The sequence below is a fragment of the Bos javanicus genome, chromosome 5 (genome assembly GCF_032452875.1).
Source record: "Bos javanicus breed banteng chromosome 5, ARS-OSU_banteng_1.0, whole genome shotgun sequence".
NCBI lineage: Eukaryota > Metazoa > Chordata > Mammalia > Artiodactyla > Bovidae > Bos > Bos javanicus.
The window spans coordinates 10,978,456-11,004,193 of NC_083872.1; the positions used below are offsets into that span (position 1 = coordinate 10,978,456).

The 25,738-nt window shown below is 39.9% G+C and overlaps 1 protein-coding gene across 2 annotated transcripts in view; it reads right to left on the reverse strand.

Annotated features, from left to right (window-relative positions):
- Positions 1–25,738, reverse strand: part of LIN7A (lin-7 homolog A, crumbs cell polarity complex component) — a 155,978-nt gene that overhangs the window by 117,053 nt on the left and 13,187 nt on the right. The window contains exon 1 of one of the 2 annotated variants that reach the window (XM_061415628.1): positions 18,547–18,635. The exons of the other annotated variant lie outside the window; for it this stretch is intronic. The gene's annotated coding sequence lies outside the window, so the exon portion shown is untranslated. Of the gene's footprint in view, positions 1–18,546; positions 18,636–25,738 lie in introns of those variants that run through there. 2 annotated transcript variants of the gene reach the window in all.

Sequence of the window (25,738 nt, forward strand, 5' to 3'; positions counted from 1 at the left end):
AATTAAAAACCTTACTTAGTATGCTGTTAAAAAATAATCCCACTTTATATTTATTATCAAAAGCTGAATGAATTCTCTTCCCAGGATTTGGGACGACATTGAAGTGTCACCACAAAGAAGTTTGACAATACTAGAATCTTAAAATCATGAATTTATAGAGTGAAAACCTGGTCCAGACTCTGCTCAAAGTGTTTGCCAAACCTACTGCAATCAGAGGAACACTTTATGTAACAAAATGAAAAGCTGTAGTTACCAAGTGATTCTCTGAAGTAGTAGGTACATGTTTCATTTGAAAGTGACTGCTTACTCAATAAACAAATCTTTAGGTATACAAAGCTTAAGATACAGCTTTCTTTGTCAAACAATCCCTGTTACATGGTCTGAATGAACAACATGTTGCCAGTTTTTCCAGGAACTATATTCAATTCAGCTATATTTCTTCTCTTTTCTTCCTTTAAAAAAAAATTCATCTAACTTTCCCAGGCAGCTAAAATTGAAGCTTAATTTGCCTACCATTACCTGAAACCTCAGGAAATCAAAAGTTTCAACTTCCTTTTCTGTTTGAGCTTTATCTCTACTATATGTGATGTCTTTCCCTTTTTTCTATATTTTCACCTCACTTTTCTTTTTAATCTTGCCTCCATGTCTTTACATAATGAAAGCCAACTATAACCTTAACTTCTAATGACAGTGAAATTAGCTCATCTCATTTTCTTTTGTTTCCAGCCTTCTTGGCAGCTACAAAAATGAACACCTGATTTGACTGTATTGGGGAAATATATGAGGACTTAGACCTGGCCAAAATGTAATCTATTCTTGCATGTCTAAAAGAAGTGGGACAATCTACAGCCCTTTTTCACACTAAATACTAGAACACCAGGGTCCTACTAATTTCTGTATGCTCTGTTGTATCCACTACAGAATCATGATAATTGTAGGCGCTTAAAAACTGGTTGCTGAATAAGACTGATTGTGAGGAATTAGATGTTGTTGTGAGATAAGTAGTATATATTATATACTTTTAATATTATATAAGTATTTGTCCTCACTAGTTAACAATGATACTATATCAAGCCCGATTTGACAAGATTTAGATTTTTTTACAAAATGTGAATTTGGAGAAAATTAGGGTTTAAGGGAGTAGACTCCATCTTTTTATAAAGATCAAATTTAACCTTCTACAAATGGGAGGAGTAAGAACCATGGGGATGACTTGGAAAGTAGATTAGAGTTTATTTTAGAACTTGTGAAAATTTTTAGAGAAGCCTTATTTTTAACTCTCTGGGAGGTATTTTAAAATACTTTGTCAAAACTACATTGTATATACAGACAAACTGTTTCTGAAATTTCTTTAAAAATGAATATAATGCGTGTTTCTTCATTAGCCAATTAAGTACTGGGAGTATAGTTTCAGGAATACAACTAGCACATACAGATTAGCAAGATGATACCTCAATAGTGCATCACAGCTAACCAGCCTGTCCATCCACCATCCCTTATTTATATTTCATCTAAGACCTCAACTGACTTTAGATGCTGTTGGATGAAAGAACAAAAACACTTTTCAAAAAGCTTTAAATTGAACTCTATGTATTTTACTTTTCCTTCCATAACTCCTTACCTAATGTTTCTCAATAAAAAGTTAAATCATTATTGTCCAACATCTTAAATTACTGTATATTGTCATGCTGCTTATTTAACTTACATGCAAGGTACATCATAGTACCTTCATACAGCCCTTCATCCTGGGCTGTATGAATCACAAGCTGGAATCAAGACTGCCAGGAGAAATATCAATAATCTCAGATACATAGATAACACCATCCTAATGGCAGAAAATGAAGAGGAACTATAGAGCCTCTGGGTGAAGGTGAAAGAGGAGTGGAAAAGCTGGCTTAAAACTCAGCATTCAAAAAGCTAAGATCATGGCATCCAGTCACATTACTTCATGGCAAATAGATGGGGAACAATGGAAACAGTGACAGATTTTGTTTTCTTGGGCTCCAAAGTCACTGTAGATGGTGACTGCAGCTATGAAATTAAAAGAGGCTTGCTCCTTGGAAGAACTAGACAGCATATTAAAAAGCAGACACATTACTTTGCCAACAAAGGTCTGTATAGTCAAAGCTATGGTTTTTCCAGTGGTCATGTACAGGTGTGAGAGTTGCACCATAAAGAAGGCTGAGCACCAAAGAACTGATGCTTTCAAAATGTGGTGCTGGAGAAGGCTCTTAAGAGTCCCTTAGACAGCAAGGAGATTAAACCAGTCAATCCTAAAGGAAATCAGTTTTGAGTATTCATTAGAAGGACTGATGCCAAAGTTCTAATACTTTGGCCACCTGATACAAACAGCCAACTTATTGGAAAAGACCCTGCTGCTGAGAAAGATTAAGGGCAGGAGGAGAAGGGGGCAACAGAGGATGAGATGGTTGGATGGCATCACCGACTCAATGGACATGGGTTTGAGCAAACTCCAGGAGATAGTGAAGGACAGGGAAGCCTGACGTGCTACAGTCCATGGGGTTGCAAAGAGTTGGACAAGACTGAGGAACTGAATAGCAAATCTTAAAATACTAGACACAAAAAAGATATGGATCCTTAGGCTCTATGAGTTTTAGTATATCTCCAGCTTAGTACATCAAAAATTACCAAGCTTTTACATTGGTAGTGATTCCACCTGAAGTAATTGGCAATGAAGGAGACAGGAGTACTAATTCCCTTCAGTTGTATCCAACTCTCTGTGACCCTATGGACCGTAGTCTGCCAGGCTCCTTTGTCCATAGGATTCCCCAGGCAAGAATATTAGAGTGGATTGCCATGCCCTTCTCCAGGGGATCATCCTAAACCAGGAATCGAACCTGTGTCTCTCAGGTCTCCAGCATTGGGAGGCAGGTTCTTTACCACTAGCACCACCTGAGAAGCTTGATTCCCCCTGTGTATATGGTAAAACTGGAATTTTTTCCTGGTAAGTATTACTAGCACATTCCAATTCCCCTTTTTATAGTGCTCAGGAAGTTGGAAGGGAAAAATTTTATCAGGGAATTGCTGGAGAGACACCCAATCAAGCTGGGTGTTTTCAAAGAGCTCATTATAAAGAAATCTTACAAATTTAACTTTTCATGTCCTCAAATATCTCCTAAACTAGAGAACAGATGAATGTTTTTCTCTAAACTGACACTCTGATATATTATTCTGCTATCAAGCTACTTAATACTATGTTTCCTCTGTTACAGTATCACTACTATATCATACTGTCACTCGGATTTTTAGATACTTTGAGAACTGTATGGTGAGGTTAGGGAGGTGCTATCTTCATCTTTAAAAGATGATTAGAGGACAAAGTGAAGCTTGGTGTTTGCAGCAATTGCTATGGTGAATGAATAGTTATTGAGAACGTGATTACTATCAGGCTGTACAAAAGATGACTTAAAATTCCAACTAAAAATGATGAAATAATGAGTTCCTCCTCATTATGTTAGACTCCCTGGGGCTGCTTTGTCAGATTTTTCATAGATATTTCTTTTCTAAAACAAATCTTGGGAATGAAGGAGGGGGAAAAATAATTGTTGAGTAACTTACTGTATTTGCATAGCAAACTAATAGTAACTAATAAAGTGCTATTTGGTCATGAGTATAGTCAAGGCTATGGTTTTTCCAGTGGTCATGTATGGATGTGAGAGTTGGACTGTGAAGAAAGCTGAGCACCAAAGAATTGATGCTTTTGAACTGTGGTGTTGGAGAAGACTCTTGAGAGTCCCTTGGACTGCAAGGAGATCCAACCAGTCCATTCTGAAGGAGATCAGTCCTGGGTGTTCTTTGGAAGGACTGATGCTAAAGCTGAAACTCCAATACTTTGGCCACCTCATGCGAAGAGTTGACTCATTGGAAAAGACTCTGATGCTGGGAGGGATTGGGGGCAGGAGGAGAAGGGAATGACAGAGGATGAGATGGCTGGATGGCATCACCGACTCGATGGACATGAGTTTGGGTGAACTCCGGGAGTTGGTGATGGACAGGGAGGCCTGGTGTACTGCAATTCATGGGGTCGCAAAGAGTCAGATACGACTGAGCGACTGAACTGAACTGAACTGATAGTTACATGATCTATTGAATAAATTTAAAGATGACAAGAAACAAATGGCTACTTTTCCCCCTAATTACAAAATAATTCACTTCTCAGGGTGGTTTACAGGTAAATATGAATTTTAGTCCTAGGCTTTAGGTATTTTTTAAAAATGTATAAAATGTTTATTTTGTTATCAAGACTATCACTAATCCTTCTAAAATTAAAACTTTCAAAGATGATTCAAAATAATTTAAGTGAATAACTGTAGCTTAAGATTGAAGTAGCTTTTTTATTTTTCTCTAAGCCCCCAAATTCATTACTTTACAAAGACTTTTAATCATGGGTATATGGCGACTTCATTTCTTTAAAATTTTAGTTCTATGATAATCATTTTCTTTATATTCAGATCATCCTTTATATAATAAATAGAATTCTATCTAGTATTTTACTTACTGAGTTACCAAATAGTTTCCATTAATTTTAACATATACTTTGGAATAGTTACAGTATTTTTCTGTTATTTGAAAAATATCTTTGTAAATTCATCAGGACCTGTGGCCTTTATTACAGATAAGTTTTACTTTTTTTCAATTTTTTCTGTTATTGGGCTGTTATGATTTTCTATTACTTCATGGTCAACGTAAAGAATTTCTATGGTCCTACAAGGTATTGTTGTTGTTTGGTGACTAAGTGGTGTCTGACTCTTTTGCAACCCCATGTACTATACCCCACCAAGCTCCTCTGCCCATAGTATTTTCCAGGCAAGAATACTGGAGTGGGTTCCCATTTCTTTCTCCAGGGGATCTTTTTGACCCAGGGATCAAACCTGTGTCTCCTGCTTTGGCAGGTGGATCTTTACCACTGAGTCACATGGGAAGTCCCCCTACAATGTATATCTATTTCATCTTTTCTTTTTTTTTTTTTTGCTCTAAGGTTGTATACACCGCTTGATACTTAAAAAAAAAAAAAAAAACTCAGTATCTACAGCTATGTTCTAATTCTTATTTCAAAGTTATTTATAACATTGCTCTTTTCCTTGATCAAACATGGCAATATATTTATTCATTTTCTGGTCTTTTCAAAGGTTCAGCATTTGATTTTATAATACATATTTTGTTTCATCACCATTTATTTAGTAATATCTGCTTTTATCTATATAGCTTCCTTCTTTATCATTTGCTTAGATTTATTAATGTGTGTGTGTGTGTGTGTGTGTGTGTGTGTGTCTGTGTGTGTGTGTATGTTTTAATTCCCATTCTCCAGGGGATCTTCCCAACCCAGGGACTGAACTCAGGTCTCCTGCATTAGAGGTGAGTCTGAGACACCAGGGAATCTGTGTGTTTTAATGACCCTACTTTTTTCTCAGAATCCCATTATACCAATATCTTGCTTCTTTTGACAGATCATTTCTTTGTACCCCACCATTTGATGTATTAAAGTGAACACTTGAAAGAAAAATGATTTTTTCCAAGGGAATGCTTTTAAGAGAATTGTACTTTACTCTTTGATTGCATCATATATTGATCAGAGAAAATTACTTGTGTGAGTTCTCATTTCACATTTTAACAAATTTTTGGAGTAATACATGGTAAATACATCACAGATGGATGAAAATAAGAGACAAAACAGATAGAGACATATAAAATGTGTGCTTGAGCTTGTTAAATGTTTTACTGAGATTTCAAATAGTCTTTATTGCCTATTAGCTGTCAATCTCTGAGAAAGTTGTGTTGAGTTGCTGATTTTTTCCACTAACAGTTTCTGACTCATACACATATACTTCTAAATTGATGCTAGGTTTAGGATTCTAATAGATTCTTACTAATGTTTCTCTACTAAATATCATCCTTTGTCATAGTTTTGGCTTGAATTCTATTATCATTCTGCCTATTTTTGTTCTAACGTTTCCCTGGTATGGCATTCTCCATCTTATTTCCAAATTTTCTCTTTATGACTATTTTTCATATCAGCTTATTATTTTCTTGATATTCTTATATTTGTTAAAGCATGTATTGCTTATTCTATTAACTCTATTTTCTGAGTAATATTTTTTCTGACATAGGTGCCTTTATAAAAATTGTCCTCAAAGAGTGGGTGATTTTTTTGTTTCTACTTAATATTTAACTTAAGGATTTAGATTAAATGGTATTATACTTCCATAATCAAACAGGCATTCCCATTCATCAGTGAATACAGTTTCTAATACTAAAAGTCTATTTCCAGGACTAGGTATGCAAGTACCTGAGGAATGGCCACTTCAGCAAGGAGGAAGAGGGATGCTTTGCCACTGGATGTGATGGTTCAGTTACATTTGCTATTTTCTCTGTAGTCTGACATGTCAATGATGAAGTCAGAATTAGGAGTAACATACTCTGAACCCCAGGCCTGATTTTTATCCACTACCCTACTCAATATTTCACTGAAATTGTTCAGATTTGCCTTCGTCACTTGGTCCTAATTAAAAATAGCTTACGGTATATGCAAATCTGTACAATTCATGAGAATGACTGCAACATTTTCGAAATCAATATTCTCATATCTGCTACATCCTTTCATATGTTTACCTGCCATCTGTACGTCTTCGTTTCTGAGGTGTCTATCTAAATTTTTTTTTCCAATTTAGATAGACAGTTTTGACAGAATGTGGTCCACTGAAGAAGGGAATGGCAAACCACTTAAGTATTCTTGCCTTGAGAACCCCATGAACAGTATGAAAAGGCAAAATGATAGGATATTGAAAGAGAAACTCCCCAGGTCAGTAGGTGCCCAATATGCTACTGGAAATCAGTGGAGAAATAACTCCAGAAAGAATGAAGGGATGGAGCCAAAGCAAAAAGAATAACCAGCTGTGGATGTGACTGGTGATAGAAGCAAGGTCCGATGCTGTAAAGAGCAATATTGCATAGGAACCTGCAATGTCAGGTCCATGAATCAAGGCAAATTGGAAGTGGCCAAACAAGAGATGGCAAGAGTGAATGTTGACATTCTAGGAATCAGCAAACTGAAATAGACTGGAATGGGTGAATTTAACTCAGATGACCATTATATTTACTACTGCGGGCAGGAATCCCTCAGAAGAAATGGAGTGGCCATCATGGTCAACAAAAGAGTCTGAAATGCAGTACTTGGATGCAACCTCAAAAATGACAGAATGATCTCTGTTCGTTTACAAGGCAAACCATTCAATATCACAGTAATCCAAGTCTATGCCCCAACCAGTAATGCTGAAGAAGCTAAAGTTGAACAGTTCTATGAAGACCTATAAGACGTTTTAGAACTAACACCCAAAAAAGATCTCCTTTTCATCATAGGGGACTGGAATGCAAAGGTAAAAGAAACACCTGGAGTAACAGGCAAATTTGGCCTTGGAGTACAGAACGAAGCAGGGCAAAGACTAATAGAGTTTTGCCAAGAAAATGCACTGGTCATAACAAACACCCTCTTCCAACAACACAAGAGAAGACTCTATACATGGACATCACCAGATGGTCAACACCGAAATCAGATTGATTATATTCTTTGCAGCCAAAGATGGAGAAGCTCTATATAGTCAGCAAAAACAAGACCGGGAGCTGACTGTGGCTCAGACCATGAACTCCTTATTGCCAAATTCAGACTTCAATTGAAGACAGTAGGGAAACCACTAGACCATTCAGGTATGACCTAAATCAAATCCCTTATGATTATACAGTGGAAGTGAGAAACAGATTGAAGGGCCTAGATCTGATAGATAGAGTGCCTGATGAACTGTGGAATGAGGTTCGTGACATTGTACAGGAGACAGGGATCAAGACCATTCCCATAGAAAAGAAATGCAAAAAAGCAAAATGGCTGTCTGGGGAGGCCTTACAAATAGCTGTGAAAAGAAGAGAAGAGAAAAGCAAAGGAGAAAAGGAAAGATATAAACATCTGAATGCAGAGTTCCAAAGAATAGCAAGGAGAGATAAGAAAGGCTTCTTCAGCAATCAATGCAAAGAAATAGAGGAAAACAACAGAATGGGAAAGACTAGGGATCTCTTCAAGAAAATCAGAGATACCAAAGAACATTTCATGCAAAGATGAGCTCAATAAAGGACAGAAATGGTATGGACCTAACAGAAGCAGAAGATATTAAGAAGACATGGCAAGAATACACAAAAGAACTGTACAAAAAAGATCTTCACGACCCAGATAATCACGATGGTGTAATCACTGACCTAAAGCCAGACATCCTGGAATGTAGTCAAGTGGGCCTTAGAAAGCATCACTATGAACAAAGCTAGTGGAGGTGATGGAATTCCAGTGGAGCTATTCCAAATCCTAAAAGATGATGCTGTGAAAGTGCTGCACTCACTATGTCAGCAAATTTGGAAAACTCAGCAGTGGCCACAGGACTGGAAAAGGGCAGTTTTCATTCCAATCCCAAAGAAAGGCAATGCCAAAGAATGCTCAAACTACTGCACAATTGCACTCATCTCACATGCTAGTAAAGTAATGCTCAAAATTCTCCAAGCCAGGCTTCAGCAATATGTGAACCGTGAACTTCGTGATGTTCAAGCTGGTTTTAGAAAAGGCAGAGGAACCAGAGATCAAATTGCCAACATCCGCTGGATCATCGAAAAAGCAAGAGAGTTCCAGAAAAACATCTATTTCTATTTTATTGACTATGCCAAAGCCTTTGACTGTGTGGATCAAAATAAACTGTGGAACATTATGAAAGAGATGGGAATATCAGACCACCTGATCTCCCTCTTGAGAAATTTGTATGCAGGTCAGGAAGCAACAGTTAGAACTGGACATGGAACAACAGACTGGTTCCAAATAGGAAAAAGAGTTCGTCAAGGCTGTATATTGTCACCCTGTTTATTTAACTTATATGCAGAGTACATCATGAGAAATGCTGGACTGGAAGAAACACAAACTGGAATCAAGATTGCCGGGAAAAATATCAATAACCTCAGATATGCAGATGATACCACCCTTATGGCAGAAAGTGAAGAGGAACTCAAAAGCCTCTTGATGAAAGTGAAAGTGGAGAGTGAAAAAGTTGGCTTAAAGCTCAACATTCAGAAAACGAAGATCATGGCATCCGGTCCCACCACTTCATGGGAAATAGATGGGGAAACAGTAGAAACAGTGTCAGACTTTATTTTTCTGGGCTCCAAAATCACTGCAGATGGTGACTGCAGCCATGAAATTAAAAGACACTTACCCCTTGGAAGGAAAGTTATGACTAACCTAGATAGCATATTCAAAAGCAGAGACATTACTTTGTCAACAAAGGTTCATCTAGTCAAGGCTATGGTTCTTCCTGTGGTCATGTATGGATGTGAGAGTTGGACTGTGAAGAAGGCTGAGCACCGAAGAATTGATGCTTTTGAACTGTGGTGTTGGAGAAGACTCTTGAGAGTCCCTTGGACTGCAAGGAGATCCAACCAGTCCATTCTGAAGGAGATCAGCCCTGGGATTTCTTTGGAAGGAATGATGCTAAAGCTGAAACTCCAGTACTTTGGCCACCTCATGGGAAGAGTTGACTCATTGGAAAAGACTCTGATGCTGGGAGGGATTGGGGGCAGGAGGTGAAGGGGACGACAGAGGATGAGATGGCTGGATGGCATCACTGACTTGATGGACGTGAGTCTGAGTGAACTCCAGGAGTTGGTGATGGACAGGGAGACCTGGCATGCTGCGCTTCATGGGGTTGCAAAGAGTCGGACACGACTGAGCGACTGATCTGATCTGATCTGATCTAAATTTGTGGGTTTTTTTTAACTAGATCATTTATTTAAATTATTGAGTTTTAAGAGTTGTTTATATATTTGGGGTTAAAGTGAAAGTGTTAGTCACTTAATGGTGTCTAACTCTTTGCGACCCCAGAGACTATAGCCTGCCAGTCTTCTCAGTCCATGGGATTTCCTAGGTAAGAATACAGGAGTGGGTTGCAATTTATTTCTCCAGGGTATCTTCCCGACCCAGGGATCGAACCTGGGTCTTCTGCATTGCAGGCAGATTCTTTACCATCTGAGCTATTCTGGATACAAATCCTTTAACAGATATATTATGCAAATATTTTCTCCTGGTTCTTGAGTTGGTTTTTAATTCTCTTAACAATACCTTCTAATTGAAAATTTCTTTAACAATACCTTTCTTGACAATACCAACAACTTAAATTTTATTATCATTTTCTACTATCATTCATGCATTTTACATTCAGTCTAGGAAATCTTGGATTAACCCAAGCTCTCAAGCATTTTCTTCTATATTTTAAAAGAGTATAATAATTTTAGCTCTTACATTTAGAATTATGGTGCATTTTTGAGTTGAGTTTTGAGTGTGAATTTTGAGTATGATAGGAAGCGTCAGGGTTGATTTTTTGCATAGAGTATCAAATTCTTATAGTACCACTTACTAAAAGGACTAGCCTTTCTCCATTGATTTTCCCCAGCACAACTATTGAATATCAATTGGCTATACACTTGTGGGCCTATTTCTGACCTTTATCCTATTTTTCATTGCTTGGCATATCAATACTTATACTAAAATCATCTTGATTACTATATCTTTATAGCAAGTTATGATATGAAGTAGCAACATAAACCTTCCAACTTTGTTCTTGGTTTTCAATTTTGCTATTCTATCCTGTCTGTATTTTCATATAGATCTTACAATTAAATCATCAATTAAAAAAAACCACTAACATTTTAACTGGGATTGTGTTACAACCGTGTAACAATTTGGGGAAAAATGACATCTTTAAAGTGTTGAATCCCTAACCACATGACCATCATATACCATTCTATTTAAATCTTTGTTCTCTGAGCAACATTTTGTATGTTTTAGAATCCAGTTCTTACACAAATTGTGTTAAATTTAACTCTAAGTATTTCATGATTTTGATGCTATCATAAATATTGTTTTTGAATTTCAGTTTTCAATTGCTCACTGCTGCTATATAGAGATACAATTGATATTTTCCTGGTAACCTTACATCTTCTCACCTGCTAAAGTCATCTATTCATTTTAGAAGGCTTCCTTGGTGGCACTAGTGGTAAAGAACCTGCCTGCCAATGCAGGATACATGAGATGTGGGTTCAATCAATCCCTGGGTCAGGAAGATCTCTGGAAGAGGATATGGCAACCCACTCCAGTCTTCTTGCCTGGAGAATTCCATGGACAGAAGAGCCTGGTGGGCTGTACAGTCAGTCCATAAAGTCACAAAGAGTCAGACACCACTGAAGTGACTTAGCATGCATACATGTAGGATTTTTTACACAGATAAGCATTTTGTCTGTGAATGAAGACTAATCACTCCAGTGTCTCCTGGCACCATGTTCTATTTTGAACTCTTACTATAGGCTCACTCTCTTATTTGCCATGGTCCATCTTGCCACAAAACCTTGTTTTTCTCTTTGTTTGAAACTCTCTTTCCTATACTATTTACCAACTGAATGATTGATTGATTATGCTTCAGATCTCAGGTCAAATATAACTTCCTCAGGGAAGCTTTCTCTAGGATAATTCTCCATGTCATCCCTTTCATTCAATTATTTTTCATTAATGCAGCCAACAAATATGAAGTACCTACTATTAAATGCCTACTCTGTGCCATGGTTCTTTCATAGTCCATCTTTGTTTCCTAGTACTTATCATTATTATAATTTTATGTTTATCTCCAGGATTATTTGACCACTACTCCTCTCCTGTAGATTGTAACCTTCAGGAAAATAAGAACCATGATTGGTTCTGTTCTTCTTTGCTGTCCATGCCCATTGAAGGCTGTTAACAAGGCAGGTACTATTAAATACTTACTGAATAAACAAATGAGCCCAAAGAAAATACACGTCCAGAGATGGAGGAAACGTTTTGGAGTAGGGGTGACTTATATAATGCTATTCAACACACTGCACAGAAAGACCGCTCCACTGACTCTGTAACCAGAATTTAACTGCTGCATGTATGAAAATGGATCGGAAACATTTTTCAACTGTAATTCTAAGGAAGTTCTAGGAGATGGAATTTAGAGGTTGGGATGCAGACTCTAAACATGAGGAGTTAAAAATTCACAAATAAAACATTTAATTGGATAAAAACAGATGCTGCAACTTCATATTAGACTAAAATAACAATATTTTCTTGTCAGATGAAAAAAAAATTAATCCCATAGACCATTGCTAAGTCACTTCAGTCATGTCCAACTCTGTGCGACCCCATAGACGACAGCCCACCAGGCTCCCCCGTCCCTGGGATTCTCCAGGTAAGAACACTGGAGTGGGTTGCCATTTCCTTCTCCGTAGATCATTAGACCATTAGACGCCCTTAAAATTATACCTGTACCTTTTCTAGTTCATGAGTCATTAGGATCTAACTGACCTCAAAACAAACAGGCAAATGCAATAAACTTGAAATGACTTGCTCAACAAGGTCTTGAATTTATAGGAAATAGCCCGGTTTTGTTCTATTTCAGAGAAAATTAAATAAGCTTAGCTTTGTTTTATCTTTTGAATAAGATAATATCCCAATACTTAAATCTGAGTATGAATTCACGTTTTAATGCAAAACAAGCTACTCTTACATTAAAAAGTTTAATTTTAAAGGCATTATTTTTCAAGTGTCATTAACACAAGCCACACCTGCCATAATTTCCTGAGTAGTTTTATTTTATCTTTAATTATATATACACTGAATATCTTAACTCAGGTGCAAGAACATCATCACATTCTTATAATGCTTTAAACAAACTTACTTTCGGGACATTTATCAAGGATATCTTTAATGGGAAAGGAAAAAGATAAACATGTCTCTCTTAGGAATCCTTTTCTCCTACACGCATCTCAATGTCAACACTTATTACTGCATATAAATGAAGCAAAAGAAGGAGGAAATTGTGTTGGTTTATTAAGCTTGGATAGAGGTAGCATTACTATTTTTATCTGACATTTCAATAACAAAATGCCAGTTCAAATGCCATAGAAGTCTGAAAGCAGTGGCTGAGAAAAACATATTGTTTACCTGAAAATCATTGTGTATTTAAAGGCATTATGTTCTTCTTATATATGAGATTAGACGATGTACTTAACATCAGACTGTCACAATCCAGGAACATTTTAAACTAAATTAGATATGAAATCAGTACAACTATTTTTATCATGAACCATAGATTTCCTTTAAAAATATATTCTACAGAAAAAAAAATTATATATACATACACAATTGAACAGTTCTTAAAAGTTACTCAAGCCAGTGTCCTGAGAAGTGCAAAAAGAAATGATTTATGTGAGTTGAACCACTATCATACCAGGCAATAACCTGTAAAATTCAAATAAGCATTTTAGGAATTCCAAAATATGAATAAGTATTATTTCATTTCAAGAAAAAAAATTAAAAATATGGGGGTTTTGGTGGAAAAAATCAGAACTTATTGTTTTTATTTGCAATTAAATGTCAAATGTAAGAATTCACATGGCACAGAGTGAGTTAAAGAAAACACAGGTGCCTAATTCGCAAACTACAAAAAAAACCAGTATAAAGATGACCATCTGGGGAGAGCTGGCTGACTTAATTTTCCTATGAGCTTACCGTCTGCTCCATATTTTTCTTCCAAACTCCACATTCTGACCTTGAGAGTGCATCTACATGTTTTGCTATGTGCACCTCCTTCTGAACATAAATGCAGGCAGATGCAATTATGCAAAGGATATTAATACAACAAATGACATACTGTGTTTTGTAGTTTATTTAATCTCAATTTTCTGAGTTTTTAAAGGTTTTATTTCTGATACTTTTTCAGCCTTTCACAACCATTTTATAAATTCCTAGACTTTCCATGATACATCTGTAAGTATCGACAGCATAGTTCTAGAGAACAAGTGTTTCTTTGAGAGGCTCACAAGGAGGCCCAAAGGCAGACCCGTGAGAATGTCAAGGAAAGGAGCCATAAACCTAGGACAGTACTCCTTATACGGACACAATGGACAGACGACAAAGCTGAAAAAGTAAGGAGTTTCCAGCTTACCACAATATACCGACTACCCAAGTATGCAGAGGATTTTAACTGACATCCTGCAGGATTTCTGAAAGAAGCATCACACTTTATTGACATGGGGAATTAATATGCTAAGAATAAAAACAGGTTTTACATAGGTTATCTTTTTATATCTCAGTCTAAATACTGAAAATGATGCTTACTTTCAAGTACTTGCTGCCGCGTTTTTTCTAAAACTAGTCTTTGGCCGTACCCCACATTATTTTTCTGGGGGAAAAAAAAAAGGAAAGAAAACCTGCAGCTATACTTCTTCAGTATCTCTAATTCATGTTCTACTCATTTCAAGATTATCCTCGTGCACTATATGCTACATGGTATCTGCGCTCCTAAAACTTGTTTCCAGCCTTGAATCAAGCCTTCCAGGTTAAAGCCCTAATTTAATTGTTGATTTACAATATTATATCGGTTTCAAGTGTGCTGCATAGTGTGTTGCTACATTTTTTCATTACAATCATGAACCTATGGTTTCAGACAATAAAAGTATTCTCGGGGGAGAGGAACCCTAATTTACTCTTGGTTGTCTTCCAGCATCTTAAAGTTCACTAGGGGCTAAGCTAAGCTCATCAAGGCTGTGGACCCACATTTCCCCTTTGACTTTTTCCCTCTCCCATTCTCACCACCTATTAGTCAATAAGGCATGCCTATCATTATCTCTTCCTTCTTTTCCATTCTCAAAACTCCTTGTCAAATTCATGTAAGCTCATTCAGATTACAACGGTAATATGACGACAGTCCAAAATCGTCAACTGTTTCAAAGAATAACAGGGTTCCTCGAATAAAGAGTTCCTAGATAGCATATTCAAAAGCAGAGACATTACCTTGCCAACAAAAGTTCGTCTAGTCAAGGCTATGGTTTTTCCTGTGGTCATGTATGGATGTGAGGGTTGGACTGTGAAGAAGGCTGAGCGCCGAAGAATTGATGCTTTTGAACTGTGGTGTTGGAGAAGACTCCTGAGAGTCTCTTGGACTGCAAGGAGATCCAACCAGTCCATTCTGAAGGAGATCAGCCCTGGGATTTCTTTGGAAGGAATGATGCTAAAGCTGAAACTCCAGTACTTTGGCCACCTCATGCGAAGAGTTGACTCATTGGAAAAGACTCTGATGCTGGGAGGGATTGGGGGCAGGAGGAGAAGGGGACGACAGAAGATGAGATGGCTGGATGTCATCACTGACTCGATGGACGTGAGTCTGAGTGAACTCCGGGAGCTGGTGATGGACAGGGAGGCCTGGAGTGCTGCGATTCATGGGGTCTCAAATAGGCAGACATGACTGAGCGACTGAACTGAACTGAATGATCTGCATATTCCATACAATTTGTAGATTCACAAAGTATCTTAAAGGCTACACATTAAAGAAACATCTTTCAGTTTGTTTAGCCTGATGTTTGGGAAACCCAATATTTCCTAATTCATTTTACCACGGAAAGTTTTTCAAAGAGCATCCAATAAAATCTTCCAGAGTTATGTTTGTAAAGCATTCATCTTCCCCGTATATTAAATCTTGCAGCCAATTTTCAAACTAACCAATAAATATACAGCTCAGATGATTTCACTTCCCTGCTCAAAAGTTTAAAAAAATTTTTTTAAATTTCCTTGTTCTAGATTACCCATCAAACAAAGCTAAGCACCTCTCACTGCAACCTACATGTTTAATCTTATCTTCCATGACTTCACTCATCTCTGTAGTTCACCGTATGTCAAGCCTAGGATCTACTGTACTATAACTGCTCATCTTCAAACCAAATAAGTGTGTTTCATCAAATAAATGCATACCATCATTTAGCAACAAATCAACCTTTCACACACAACTCTGATACTATGAACATCTCTTTAAAGACTTAATGGTTTCTCTACTATGCTATGGAGAAGGTGATGGCACCCCACTCCAGTACTCTTGCCTGGCAAATTCCATGGATGGAGGAGCCTAGTAGGCTGCAGTCCATGGGGTTGCTGAGAGTCGGACACGACTGAGGGACTTCACTTTCACTTTTTACTTTCATGCACTGGAGAAGGAAATGGCAACCCACTCCAGTGTTCTTGCCTGGAGAATCCCAGGGACGGCGGAGCCTGGTGGGCTGCTGTCCATAGGGTCACACAGAGTCGGACACGACTGAAGTGACTTAGCAGCAGCAGCAGCAGCAGCAACTATGCTAAAGAAAAATGTATTTCCTTTCTTGTCTCCATGATTTAAAAAACTGTACTCTAGATAAAGTTCAGTTCAGTCGCTCAGTCGTGTCTGACTCTTTGTGACCCCATGAATCGCAGCACACCAGGCCTCCCTGTCCATCACCAACTCCCAGAGTTCACTCAGACTCACGTCCATGGAGTCAGTGATACCATCCAGCCATCTCATCCTCTGTCGTCCCCTTCTCCTGCCTCCAATCCCTCCCAGCATCAGAGTCTTTTCAAATGAGTCAACTCTTTGCATGAGGTGGCCAAAGTACCTGCACTGAATATTTTTAGCAAATTAATTTGTCATTATTGCACTGTTTTCCTAAAATAAAGGTGGTATGTGGTACTTAGCATTAACTAAGCCAGATAGGAAATTGGTAAGTAGATGTAGAATGATCACATTACCTGTGATCACTTCATTTCTTAACCAGTGTCAAAATACATATTCTTATCCAATTTAAAAAAAGTAACATCTCCTGAAAATACTTCTAAACCTTACAATTTTTTTAATTACAATTTTAACCGAAATGGTACTTACTGTTCAAGAAATAATTAGTTGTACATTTGCTTTTGGTCAGGCATTGGTACCAGGCAAAAAGCAGTCAATAAAATAGACACAGTTGTTGTCAGTGTAGTTCTTACCGTTCTTACAGACACAGGAGTTCCAGGCATGCTGAGTATTTTATCTCCTTCTAGCTACTACTATACTATTTCTCTGAAAGCAAAAGTTATCCAAAAAAGTTGTCCATACTGTCACTAACATCTCTCTTCTTATTCTCTCTTGAGCCAATACCAATGAAGCTTTTACCACTATTTCAACCAAGTGTCAGGACCATCAGTGACCTTCACACTGCTAACCACAATGGTCAATTCCCAGACAATGTCTTACTTCACCTGTTATTAATACCATTTCACATAGATAAATCTTTCCATCTTCTTAAAAGATTTTATTTACCTGGCTTCTGATCACCTCTCTCTAGTTTTCCTCCCTGGCTGGTGCTTCCACATCTTCTCAACCTTTAAGTGTTATAATTACCCAGAGCTGAGTCATCAAACATCACATCTTTGCATCCTCCATATGCCTTTCAGTTCAGTTCAGTTGTTCAATCGTGTCCAACACTTTGTGACCCCATGGACTGCAGCACGCCAGGCTTCCCTGTCCATCACCAACTCCTGGAGCTTACTTAAACTCATGTCCACTGATTGGTGATGCCATCCAACCATCTCATCCTCTGTCGGTCCCTTCTCCTCCCGCCTTCAATCTTTTCCAGCATCAGGGTCTTTTAAAATGAGTCAGTTCTTCACGTCATGTGGCCAAAGTATTGGAGTTTCAGCTTCAACATCAGTCCTTCCAATGAATATTCAGGACTGACCTCCTTTAGGATGTACTGGTTGGATCTCCTTGCAGTCCAAGGGACTCTCAAGAGTCTTCTCCAACACCACAGTTCAAAAGCATCAATTCTTTGGTGCTCAGCTTTTTTTTATAGTCCAACTCTCACATCCATACATAACTACTGGAAAAACCATAGCCTTGACTAGATGGATCCCAGACAGCTTTAAATACCATCTGCTGCTGTTGCTGCTAAGTCACTTCAGTCGTGTGCGACTGTGTGTGACCCCATAGACGGCAGCCCACCAGGCTCCCCGTCCCTGGGATTCTCAAGGCAAAATACCATCTATATGTTGATAATTCCCATATTTGTATCTCCATCCTGGCCTCTTCTCTTGAGCTCCAGAGTTTTATATACATCTGCCAATTCAAACTCTCCACTGGAGTGTCTAATAGATATCTCTACAAGTCCAAACTCGGTATTTCTCCTGGATGTAACCCCTTCCCTTCTATGTTCTTCTAGAGTCTTTTCAATATCAGGTGAAATGGCATCTTGTCTGATTCTCAAACCAAAGACCTGATTCTCTATAAACCGCTTTGTTTCTCCTACACGTTATACTCAATCAAGCCTTCATCAAATCCTGCTGGCTAAGTCTTCCTAGCAAGTCCAGAATTTGACCACTTATCACTACCTTTCCTGTTACTACCCAGATCTGAACCCCCATCATCTTTGATATGGACGGATTCTTTTAATTACTTTCTAATCTCCCCGTCTACCTTTTACCCCTACTGTCAACACAGCTGCGAGAGCCCGTTCAAACTAAAAACCCTACCGCCTGTAGCTTTATCATCTTAAGAATAAAAGTCAAAGTCCTCAAAACAGCAGGCGTCGGGCTCCGCTGGGCGGAGGGCCCGTGGCCTACCTCAGGCTCTGCTAGGCGGAGGGCCTATGGCCTACCTGCAGCGCTCGCTCCGGAGCTCGCTCGTCCACGCCACAGTCTAACCTGAGGCGGCCAGACGGCCCTCAGCGGCCGCAGCCACCCCGCATGGCGGCGGGTTACCTACAGCACCTGCGTGCTGACCGGGCGGCCTGGGACCCTGCCCCAACCACGCTGGCAGCTCTGAAAACTGCTGCGGGCAGACCTTCTGCCGCGGGGGCTAGGCTGGGCTGGGACAACCACACTGTCCTCAGACAGATGGGCGCCACCAGGCTAGGCCCCGGACCCCCGACCAATGCGAAGCCCTTCTAGTCTGTCCGCGGGCCCACCCGCCGGGAGGCTAGGCCTGCCGGCGCCGACAATCCCGGATCCCAGCCTCGGGCCGCACTTCCGGGAGCGGCCTGGCGCCGCCTCGCGGCTGCTCCTGGGGCTGCACCTGGCTTTCCGAGGACTCACCATGCAGAGCCCACACCCTGCGCCTTCTCCCTCCGCCCTGCCCGTCTCAGAGGTAACTGTGACAACTAAAACGACACCACTTGTCCGAGTGCGAGTTCGTGCTCAGTCGTGTCCGACTCTGCGACCCCATGGGCTGTGACCCGCCAGCTCTTCTGTCCATGGGATTCTCCAGGCAAGAATACTGAAGTGGGTTGCCATTTCCTCCTCCAGGGCATCTTTCCCACCCCAGGATGGAACCCAGGTCTCTTGCATTACAGGCAGATTCTTTACCATCAGAGCCACCAGGGAAGCCCCCTCACCCCCCGCCCCCTCCGAAAAAAACTGGAGGCCCAAAAGTCTCTCTATCTTCATGGACTTCTACCCTTCCCATTGTTGACTGCCCCAGGCATACCAGGCCTCAGTGCTTTTCCTAAAATACTTTCAGAATATTATTCATTCAAGGCCTTTACCCTTGCCGTTTCTCCTGGGCCACTTTTCTCCACTTATCCTCAGGGAAAACTCCTTATTTACTAATATCTAATGCAGGAGGACTTCCTCAGATCCACCCCTACTTTCCTTGCCCTATGTTTCTCCAGATGACTTAAAATGATAGAAAGTACTATGTACTCACTTGTTTGTCTTGTCCACCCTCCACCCTCACCTCACTAGAATATATGCTTCACAAGAGTTGAAATTATGTCTATGTTAACTGCTGAATCCCCAGGACCTAGAACAGGAGTTAAGACTTAGTAGGCACTCAAGAAATACTGGAGTGAGTATCTGAGTGAATTTACAAAAGGGTGGGCTCCCCAGATATCTCAAATGTAAAGAATCCTCCTGCCAATGGGTTCAATTCCTGGGTTGGGAAGATCCCCTGGAGTAGGAAATGGCAACCCACTCCAGTGTTACCTGGAAAAGCCCATGGACAGAGGAGCCTGGAAGGCTACAGTCCATGGGGCCACAATGAGTCAGGCACAACTGAGTGACTGAACACACACACACAAAAGGGCATTATAAACTGCTAAGGAAGCATGAAACAGAGGGAACCAAACTAGTCTTAGAGAACAAGAAAAGACTCTGTGGAATCTGAAACCCAAATGCTAAAAAGACAAGTAGGAATTTGCCAAGAAAAGGGAGGAAGAAGAAGGGAAAGTTTCTCCCCACACAGAGAACAGTGCTGACTCTGAGTTTGTTTCTTCAACAAACATTCATTAAACACCTGCAATGTGCCAGGCTGTGTTCTAGGCATTTGGGACGTACATAGTAAAAAGGAAAGGCCATACATAAATTATTTTTGGCATATGGTCAGTTCATAAAATTAAGAACATATTAAGATATATTTAAAATGTTGGAAAATGATAAGCCACCAAAGAGTTTAATGCAAAGAGTGACATGATCACTTTCACATTTCAGAAAATCAAAACTAAACATAAAGCTAACCCCGAGTTCCTGGCTGTTTTGATACTTAACCGACAATAGCTTCCATTCAGGTTCCACAGTCATTTCTAATATAAGCCTGTAGTATCAGATAAAGCAAAACAGTGCTAATTTTCCTATATGTAAATTGTTTAAATGGTCTTATAAATAGAAGTTCTCAAGTTTTTCAAAACTTTAATATAATTTAATGTCATTTTACTTTTTAAAAGTCTTTTTTCTTAGCATACTTACTATTTTTCAGTGTCATATTCTTTCCTTATAAGTTCTATTTTTTAGAGTACACTTTTAAGTCATTATAAATATGTTTATGGTCTCTTTCTGATTTCTTCTATATTTCCCATTCTTCTCTATGAATTTCTGTTCCTTCTGCACAAAACACAGAACTCACTCACCCCCTGACTTGTCAGCACTGACTCACTCCTATGTTCTCCTCATTTGTTTCTAATGTTTATTTGTGAGCTCCCATTTGGCAGGGATTATTTCTTTGATGAGAAACCAGTGTGACTGGATGTTTCTTAAGAGTGCTTTCATTTTACTTCCTCTAGTCTGTCCTAGGCTTAGATTCATTTTATCTAAGTTCCTTGAGAGAAAGTGTTCTGAACTAACTCAGTGGTATATATTCAGACTCCAAGCTAAGTAATACAGTTTAGGGTACGGGTATAATGAAAATTTAAGATATTTCCTCCAGTACCTGCTTTGTCCCTAGCCATGGGCTTATTTCTCAGTCTATGACCACTTGGCATCCACTTCATCTCCCTCTGTCCTCACCTGCCAAGATGTCAGCTCAATATCAATGCCATTACAGCCTTCACTTCCCCTTTCATTCCTGGCACCTGGAGATTACGCTTTCTCACTTGCAATCCAAACTATAGAGAGTTTTTTAATTGTTAGATTTTTATCTGGCACATCTTGATGTTTGTAATCGGAGAGGTTCTGTGTTAGCTCGGTCTGCCATACTATGGATTCACTCAAATTAGTCTCTAAATAGAACTTTAATTTGAAATGTGAGCAACAACATAAAGACAGTCTGCCTAACCAAATAGTTGCTCAGATGTGCAAATAAATACCAAATATTAACCAGGCTGCAAAACTGCTTTCAAAGTCTACCTCCCCAACTGGGAATACACTTTCTTACTCAGTTAGGTTAGTGTGAATTACAGCTCACATAAGGATGAGTTAACTTTGCACAACAGTAATAGTAAAAGGTATAGAAACTCATCCAAGCAAAGAGGGAAGGTGAGCCAGGCTCACACCCAGCATGGCAGGAGAGACACTAGGTGCCATACAAGTGGGGAAAGAGAATTAGCTAAAGTGTTTAACTGCCTGAGGAGAGTCCAAACATGAGCTAACATGACAATATAAAACCTCTGGAGTGGTGAATAATTCCAGACCTTCTTTTGTTCAAGATTTTTTTTTTAAATGTGGGCCATTTTTCAAGTCTTTATTGAATTTGTTACAATAATATTTCTATTTTATGTTTTGGTTTTTTGGCTGCGAGGCATGTGGGATCTTAGGTCCCTGACCAGGGATCAAACTGGCAACCCCCACTTTGGAAGGCAAAATCTCAACCATTGGACCACCAGGGAAATCTTTCACACGCTTTTTTCACAAACTTTTACTAGGAGCTGATGAGAAAGAATGGATCACAGTTAAGAGTAAAAGTAAAAACCCATTACAGCTAGGAGACAGATAAAACACTTCTACCCCAAGGTGGGGGCTTCCCAGGTGGCTCAGTGATAAAGAATCCTCCTGCCAATGCAGGATATTCGGGTTCGATCCCTGAGTCGGGAAGATCCCCTGGAGGAGGAAATGGCAGTATTCCCCCAGTATACTCCAGTATTCTTGCCTGGGAAATCCCATGGACAGAGGAGGCTGGCGGGCTATAGTTCATGGGGTCTCAAGGATTTGGACACAACTGAGCATGCATACATGCACCCACCCCAGGGTGGAGTGAGAGGGAGGCAGGAAAGAGTGCTAACTCTGCGATCTTATACCGGTATTATTAGCAGTCCTCTACCACTGAAGAAGGGACAGGGAGCTCTCCCACCAAGACCCTCCAAGGATGAGGGAAAGGTTTAGTCTGGTAGACCGGGGAGAGACAGGATCACTGAGAAAGCCCATTCCTGAAACTCGGGAACAGGGTCTTCCTGAGACCAAGGCTGGGCTGGGACAACAGAGAAGCTCCTTTGTCTCCCACCACCAGGCTAGCAACTACCAAGAATCAAGCAACAGTAGTCTACCTCTGGGGGATTGGAGAGAGCAAAGAGCAAGAACCATCTGGGACACTGTGTACAAGGAAGACTGCAAGCTGAGGGTCAAGCAACTCAAATGGTTAAACTGAATGCAAACTTAAAAGCCATTCTCTCTTTCCTATTTCTTTTAATGCTCTGAAAGGTTGGCAGGCATTGTCTGTAAAGAGCCTGAGAGTAAATAGTATTCGCTTTACAGACCAAATGGCCTCTGTTGCAATTATTCAACTCTGCCCCTGTGGCTGAGTTGGTCTCTCTCTATGGCTGCTTAGCCATAGACAAATGACCATGGCTGTGTTCCAATAAAACTTTACTTATAAACATGGAGATTTGAATTTAAAATAGTTGTCATGTATCACAAAATATTTTTCTTTTTTATATTTCCAACCATTTTAAAATAATATAAAAAAAATTCATTTTTAGCTCACAAGCTGAATTTGGTTTTGGGTCTATAACCAAGCCCTGGTTTAAAGCACGATTAGTAGCATTGACTTTTGCATTTATGACACAGAAATAGCAATAGCATAAAAGCCAAGAGGGAGCAGCCGGAAATATATTAAGGAAGACTGTGACAAGTTAAAGACAAATTCCGTAAACTCTACCCCCAACATTAAAAGAAAGACTTACAGCAAAAAGCCTTTCCCTTCTCCAGGGAATCTTCCCAACCCAGGGATCAACCCAGGTCTCCCACATTGTAGGCAGATTCTTTACCATCTGAGCCACAAGGGAAGCCCAAGAACACTGGAGTGGGTAGCCTATCCCTTCTCCAGCAGATATTCCTGATCCAGAAACTGAACCAGAGTCTCCTGCATTGCAGGCAGATTCTTTACCAACTGAGCTATTATGGAAGCCCAAAATAAGCAAAGGCTTATTAAATATTAGATCAGTAAAATATTATTTGAATGTAATATGCTTAGTTACAGCTCCTTTACATTTGGAAAAGGCATAATTTACAAATCTTTCACCTTGAAAGATACCCAGGAGAAACCTATAAGAAAAAAATAATTAAATGTATTTAAATAATTAAATGTATTTGAAAACAATGGAGAAAAATCCAAGAAAAGAAGCTTTGAAAACATGTTAGAACTTGTAAGACAAAGATTTCTTTCTTTTTGGCTGTTCTGTGTGGCATGTGGGATCTTAGTTCCCCAACAAGGGATTGAACCTGCATCCCCTGTGCTGGAAGCTCAAGTCCTAACTGCTGGACTGCCAGGCAAGTCCCAAGACAAAGATTTCTAAACCCACTGAGGGAAGAAATTAAACTAAGCAGGAAATTAGGCATACTTCAGTGTATATCTATGTACAGCTAATCTTACCCACTGCTAATTTATTCAACTACTTAGGACAGAGGGTTGCTAAGGCCAAGATCATGTGATGAGTGCTACAATGTCCTAGCCTGCTGCTGCTGCTGCTGTGTCGCTTCAGTCGTGTCCGACTCTGTGCAACCCCATAGACGGCAGCCCACCAGGCTCCCCCGTCCCTGGGATTCTCCAGGCAAGAACACTGGAGTGGGTTGCCATTTCCTTCTCCAATGCATGAAAGTGAAAGTGAAGTCGCTCAGTCGTCTCCGACTCTGAGCGACCCCATGGACTGCAGCCTACCAGGCTCCTCCGTCCATGGGATTTTCCAGGCAAGAGTACTGGAGTGGGGTGCCATTGCCTTCTCCGGTCCTAGCCTAAATTGCTATAACAAACTACCACAGCCTGCTGCTGCTGCTGCTAAGTCGCTTCAGTCGTGTCCAACTCTGTGCGACCCCATAGACGGCAGCCCACCAGGCTCCCCTGTCCCTGGGATTCTCCAGGCAAGAACCCTGGAGCGGGTTGCCATTTCCTTCTCCAATGCGTGAAAGTGAAAAGTGAAAGTGAAGTTGCTCAATCGTGTTCGACTCCTAGCAACCCCATGGACTGCAGCCCACCAGGCTCCTCTGTCCATGGGATTTGCCAGGCAAGAGTTCTGGAGTGGGGTGCCATTGCCTTCTCCTAAGCCTAGGTGGCTTAAAATACAGACCTTTTTTTCTCACAGTTTTGGAGTCTGGGGAGTTCAAGATCAAGGTGCCAGCAAATTCAGCTTCTGGTGAGAATCTCTTCCCAGCTGGCAGCCGTCTGCCTCCTGGATGTATACACACTCACACGGCAAGGACAGGGAGAGCCCTAGTGCTCTAGAGGTGGTTAGACAGTATCACCGACTCAATGGACATGAATTGGACCAAACTCTGGGGGACAGTGGAAGGCAGAGGAGTCTAGTGTGCTACAGTCCATGGAGTCACAAAGAGTTGGACGTGACTTGGCAACTGAACGACAACAGTCACATCATGACCTCATCTAGCCCTAATTATTGCTTGAAGGCGCCACGTCCAAACTATACTGGGGCTTAGGACTTCAACATATGAATGGGAAAGGGAGAGACAAAAGCCTGCAGTCCATAGCATATACAATCTTAATATTTTGCTACACGAAGTTATCATTTGATGCCAAATTGTCAATACTTAGAAGATGTAAGTCATCAGAAGAAATGAGTGTCTACATGATCCAGAATACCTTATTTATCCAGAGGTGTGTATCTGTCAACCTCAACAGACTAAAACAAGTCTGAAAAGCTGGTGGGATGCAGAATTTCCCTTTGAGCCATGCAAATAAAACCTCATCATTCCTTTAGTAACATGCACTGGTATACTGCTTTACTTATTTTATCTTCCACTATATTTTTACAAGAACTTCATTTTCCAGAGAACATTTTCTGTACCCAGAAAAGAGAAGGAAATAAATCCTGTATTTTCAGGTGAAAAATGGTTAAAAAAATTAACAATTTTGGCCTAAAGGAGTAATTTTCAGTTGCCTCACAGGAGGTTTGCTTAGGTGGTAGACAAATATGGCATAGCTCGGGCCACTGAAACACATGTTAAAACCCCAAGGCATTTAGTTTAATGATCATGGGTAAGCATAGTGTGTTTATACCCTTCAGGATATTTAGAGCCAATCTTGAAGGAAGAAAAAGAAGTCACAATTTTTCTTTTTGTGCCTGAAAAGTCAGGTTGTGCTGCACTTGTTCCACTTAAAGGAAAAGATTGTAGAGAAAGAGACCCAGGGCCCTG